This window comes from Somniosus microcephalus, chromosome 12 (assembly GCF_052327205.1).
Source record: "Somniosus microcephalus isolate GS21.2 chromosome 12, FLI_Smic_1.0, whole genome shotgun sequence".
Taxonomy (NCBI): domain Eukaryota; kingdom Metazoa; phylum Chordata; class Chondrichthyes; order Squaliformes; family Somniosidae; genus Somniosus; species Somniosus microcephalus.
This window is the reverse complement of record NC_140998.1, coordinates 200,806,328-200,812,327: the sequence shown is the minus strand read 5'-3', so window position 1 is coordinate 200,812,327 and position 6,000 is coordinate 200,806,328.

Sequence of the window (6,000 nt, the reverse complement as noted above, 5' to 3'; positions counted from 1 at the left end):
GGTAGTCACTTATATACCTGGAATAGTGGAAGGAGTCAGCCAAGGCATGTCCAGACCTGTACCTAGTGGAATACACATACACATACAGACAGGTATAACAGTGGTTTACCACAGGGCTCAGGGGAGGAGAAATGGAGACTGGGGAATGGGGGCTCGGGGAGAGAGATGGAGATTGGGGAATGGGGGCTCCGGGAGAGAGATGGAGACTGGAGAATGGGGGCTCAGGGAGAGATGGAGGCTGGGGAATGGGGGCTCGGGGGAAGAGATGGAGACTGGGGAATGGGGGCTCGGGGGAAGAGATGGAGACTGGGGAATGGGGGCTCGGGGGAAGAGATGGAGACGGAGGAATGGGGGCTCGGGGGGAGAGATGGAGACTGGGGAATGGGGGCTCGGGGAGAGAGATGGAGACTGGGAATGGGGGTTCGGGGAGACAGATGGAGACTGGGGAATGGGGGCTCGGGGAGAGAGATGGAGACTGGGAATGGGGGTTCGGGGAGACAGATGGAGACTGGGGAATGGGGGCTCGGGGGGAGAGATGGAGACTGGGGAATGGGGGCTCGAGGAGAGAGGTGGAGACTGGGGAATGGGGGCTCGGGGGGAGAGATGGAGACTGGGGAATGGGGGCTCGGGGAGAGAGGTGGAGACTGGGGAATGGGGGCTCGGGGGGAGAGATGGAGACGGGGGAATGGGGGCTCGGGGGAGAGATGGAGACAGGGGAATGGGGGCTCGGGGAGTGATGGAGACTGGGGAATGGGGGCTTGGGGGAGAGCTGGAGACTGGGGAATGGGGGCTCGGGGGAGAGATGGAGACTGGGGAATGGGGGCTCGGGGAGTAATGGAGACTGGGGAATGGGGGCTCGGGGAGAGATGCAGACTGGGGAATGGGGGCTCGGTGGGAGAGATGGGGCCTGGGGAATGGGGGCTCGGTGGAAGAGATGGAGACTGGGGAATGGGGGATCGGGGGGAGAGATGGAGACTGGGGAATGGGGGCCCGGGGGAGTGAGTTGGAGACTGGGGAATGGGGGCTCGGGGGGAGAGATGGAGACTGGGGAATGGGGGCTCGGGGAGAGATGGAGACTGGGGAATGGGGGCTCCGAGAGAGAGATGGAGACTGGGGAATGGGGGCTCGGGGAGAGAGATGGAGACGGGAGAATGGGGGCTCGGGGAGCGAGATGGAGACTGGGGAATGGGGGCTCAGGGAAAGATGGAGAGTGGGGAATGGGGGCTCAGGGGGAGAGATGGAGACTGGGGAATTTGGGCTTGGGGGAGAGATGGAGACTGGGGAATGGTGGCTCCGGGAGAGAGATGGAGACTGGGGAATGGGGGCTCGGAGGGAGAGCTGGAGACTGGGGAATGGGGGCTCCGGGGGGAGAGATGGAGACTGGGGAATGGGGGCTCAGGGGAGAGAGATGGAGACTGGGGAATGGGGGCTCGGGGGAGAGATGGAGTCTGGGGAATGGGGGCTCGGGGAGAGAGATGGAGACTGGGGAGTGGGGGATCGGGGGGAGAGATGGAGACTGGGGAATGGGGGCTCGGGGAGAGAGAGGGAGACTGTGGAATGGGGGCTCGGGGGGAGAGATGGACACTGGGAAATGGGGGCTCGGGGAGAGATGGAGACTGGGGAATGGGGGCTCGGGGGACTGAGATGGAGACTGGGGAATGGGGGCTCGGTGGGAGAGATGGAGCCTGGGGAATGGGGGCTCCGAGAGAGAGATGGAGACTGGGGAATGGGGGCTCCAGGAGAGAGATGGAGACTGGGGAATGCGGGCTCGGGGAGAGAGATGGAGACTGGGGAATGGGGGCTCAGGGAGAGAGATGGAGACTGGGGAATGGGGGCTCGGGGAGAGAGATGGTGACTGGGGAATGGGGGCTCAGGGAGAGAGATGGAGACTGGGGAATGGGGGCTCAGGGGGGGAGAGATGGAGACTGGGGAATGGGGGCTCAGGGGGGGAGAGATGGAGACTGGGGAATGGGGGCTCCGGGAGAGAGATGGAGATTGGGAAATGGGGGCTCGGGGAGATGGAGACTGGCCAATGGGGGCTCGGGGGAGAGATGGAGACTGGGGAATGGGGGCTCGGGGGAGAGATGGAGACTGGGGAATGGGGGCTCGGGGAGAGGTGGAGACTGGGGAATGGGGGCTCGGGGAAGTGAGATGGAGACTGGGGAATGGGGGCTCCATGAGAGAGATGGAGACTGGGGAATGCGTGCTCGGGGAGAGAGATGGAGACTGGGGAATGGGGGCTCAGGGGGGGAGAGATGGAGACTGGGGAATGGGGGCTCCGGGAGAGAGGTGGAGATTGGGAAATGGGGGCTCGGGGAGAGATGGAGACTGAGGAATGGGGGCTCGGGGGGAGAGATGGAGACTGGGGAATGGGGGCTCGGGGGAGAGATGGACACTGGGGAATGGGGGCTCGGGGAAAGATGGAGACTGGTGAATGGGGGCTCGGGGGAGAGATGGAGACTGGGGAATGGGGGCTCGGGGGAGAGATGGAGACTGGGGAATGGGGGCTCTGCGAGAGAGATGGAGACCGGGGAATGGGGGCTCCGGGAGAGAGGTGGAGACTGGCGAATGGGGGCTCGGGGGGAGAGATGGAGACTGGGGAATGGGGGCTCGGGGAGAGAGATGGAGATTGGGGAATGGGGGCTCGGGGAGAGAGATGGAGACTGGAGAATGGGGGCTCGGGGAGAGAGATGGAGACTGGGGAATGGGGGCTCGGGGGGAGAGATGGAGACTGAGGAATGGGGGCTCGGGGGAGAGATGGAGACTGAGGAATGGGGGCTCGGGGGAGAGATGGAGACTGAGGAATGGGGGCTCGGGGAAGTGAGATGGAGACTGGGGAATGGAGGCTCGGGGGAGAGATGGAGACTGGGGAATGGGGGCTCCGGGAGAGAGATGGAGACTGGGGAATGGGGGCTCGGGGAGAGATGGAGACTGGGGAATGGGGGCTCGGGGGAATGAGATGGAGACTGGGGAATGGGGGCTCGGTTGGAGAGATGGAGCCTGGGGAATGGGGGCTCTGAGAGAGAGATGGAGACTGGGGAATGGGGGCTCCGGGAGAGAGATGGAGACTGGAGAATGGGGGCTCAAGGGGGAGAGATGGAGACTGGGGAAGGGGGCTCGGGGAGAGAGATGGAGATTGGGGAATGGGGGCTCGGGGGGAGAGATGGAGACTGGGGAATGGGGCCTCGGGGGAGAGATGGAGACTGAGGAATGGGGGCTCGGGGGAGAGATGGAGACTGGAGAATGAGGGCTCGGGGAGAGATGGAGACTGGGGAATGGGGCCTCGGGGGAAGAGATGGAGACTGAGGAATGGGGGCTCGGGGGGAGAGATGGAGACTGGGGAATGGGGGCTCGGTGGGGGAGATGGAAACTGGGGAATGGGGGCTCCGGGAGAGAGATGGAGACTGGGGAATGGGGGCTCGGCGGAGTGAGATGGAGACTGGGGAATGGGGGCTCCGGGCGATAGATGGAGACTGGGGAATGGGGGCTCAGGGAGAGAGATGGAGACTGGGGAATGGGGGTTCAGGGGGTAGAAATGGAGACTGGGGAATGGGGGCTCGGGGGGAGAGATGGAGACTGGGGAATGGGGGCTCTGGGAGAGAGATGGAGACTGGGCAATGGGGGCTTGGGGGGAGAGATGGAGACTGGGGAATGGGGGCTCGTGGAGAGAGATGGAGACTGGGAATGGGGGCTCGAGGGGAGAGATGGAGACTGGGGAATGGGGGCTCGGGGGAGAGATGGAGACTGGGGAATGGGGGCTCCAGGAGAGAGATGGAGACTGGGGAATGGGGGCTCGGGGAGAGAGATGGAGACTGGAGAATGGGGGCTCGGGGAGAGATGGAGACTGGGGAATGGGGGCTCGGGGAGAGAGATGGAGACTGGAGAATGGGGTCTCGGGGAGAGATGGAGACTGGGGAATGGGGGCTCGGGGAGAGATGGAGACTGGGGAATGGGGGCTCGGGGAGGGGGATGGAGACTGGGGAATGGGGGCTCGGGGGAGAGATGGAGACTGGGGAATGGGGGCTCCGGGGGAGAGATGGAGACTGGGGAATGGGGGCTCCGGGAGTGAGATGGAGACTGGGGAACGGGGGCTCGCGGAGAGATGGAGACTGGGGAATGGGGGCTCGGTGGGAGAGATGGAGACTGGGGAATGGGGGCTCGGGGAGAGAGATGGAGACTGGGGACTCGGGGGAGAGATGGGGATTGGGGAATGGGGGCTCGGGGAGTGATGGAGACTGGGGAATGGGGGCTCGGGGGAGAGATGGAGACTGGGGAATGGGGGCTCGGGGAGTGATGGAGACTGCGGAATGGGGCCTCGGGGAGAGATGGAGACTGGGGAATGGGGGCTCGGTGGGAGAGATGGAGCCTGGGGAATGGGGGCTCGGGGGGAGTGAATGAGACTGGGGAATGGGGGCTCGGGGGAGTGAGATGGAGACTGGGGAATGGGGGCTCGGGGGAGTGAGATGGAGACTGGGGAATGGGGGCTCGGGGGGAGAGATGGAGACTGGGGAATGGGGGCTCGGGGGAGAGATGGAGACTGGGGAATGGGGGCTCTGCGAGAGAGATGGAGACCGGGGAATGGGGGCTCCGGGAGAGAGGTGGAGACTGGCGAATGGGGGCTCGGGGGGAGAGATGGAGACTGGGGAATGGGGGCTCGGGGAGAGAGATGGAGATTGGGGAATGGGGGCTCGGGGAGAGAGATGGAGACTGGAGAATGGGGGCTCGGGGAGAGAGATGGAGACTGGGGAATGGGGGCTCGGGGGGAGAGATGGAGACTGAGGAATGGGGGCTCGGGGGAGAGATGGAGACTGAGGAATGGGGGCTCGGGGGAGAGATGGAGACTGAGGAATGGGGGCTCGGGGAAGTGAGATGGAGACTGGGGAATGGGGGCTCGGGGGAGAGATGGAGACTGGGGAATGGGGGCTCCGGGAGAGAGATGGAGACTGGGGAATGGGGGCTCGGGGAGAGATGGAGACTGGGGAATGGGGGCTCGGGGGAATGAGATGGAGACTGGGGAATGGGGGCTCGGTTGGAGAGATGGAGCCTGGGGAATGGGGGCTCTGAGAGAGAGATGGAGACTGGGGAATGGGGGCTCCGGGAGAGAGATGGAGACTGGAGAATGGGGGCTCAAGGGGGAGAGATGGAGACTGGGGAAGGGGGCTCGGGGAGAGAGATGGAGATTGGGGAATGGGGGCTCGGGGGGAGAGATGGAGACTGGGGAATGGGGCCTCGGGGGAGAGATGGAGACTGAGGAATGGGGGCTCGGGGGAGAGATGGAGACTGGAGAATGAGGGCTCGGGGAGAGATGGAGACTGGGGAATGGGGCCTCGGGGGAAGAGATGGAGACTGAGGAATGGGGGCTCGGGGGGAGAGATGGAGACTGGGGAATGGGGGCTCGGTGGGGGAGATGGAAACTGGGGAATGGGGGCTCCGGGAGAGAGATGGAGACTGGGGAATGGGGGCTCGGCGGAGTGAGATGGAGACTGGGGAATGGGGGCTCTGGGCGATAGATGGAGACTGGGGAATGGGGGCTCAGGGAGAGAGATGGAGACTGGGGAATGGGGGTTCAGGGGGGTAGAAATGGAGACTGGGGAATGGGGGCTCGGGGGGAGAGATGGAGACTGGGGAATGGGGGCTCTGGGAGAGAGATGGAGACTGGGCAATGGGGGCTTGGGGGGAGAGATGGAGACTGGGGAATGGGGGCTCGTGGAGAGAGATGGAGACTGGGAATGGGGGCTCGAGGGGAGAGATGGAGACTGGGGAATGGGGGCTCGGGGGAGAGATGGAGACTGGGGAATGGGGGCTCCAGGAGAGAGATGGAGACTGGGGAATGGGGGCTCGGGGAGAGAGATGGAGACTGGAGAATGGGGGCTCGGGGAGAGATGGAGACTGGGGAATGGGGGCTCGGGGAGAGAGATGGAGACTGGAGAATGGGGTCTCGGGGAGAGATGGAGACTGGGGAATGGGGGCTCGGGGAGAGATGGAGACTGGGGAATGGGG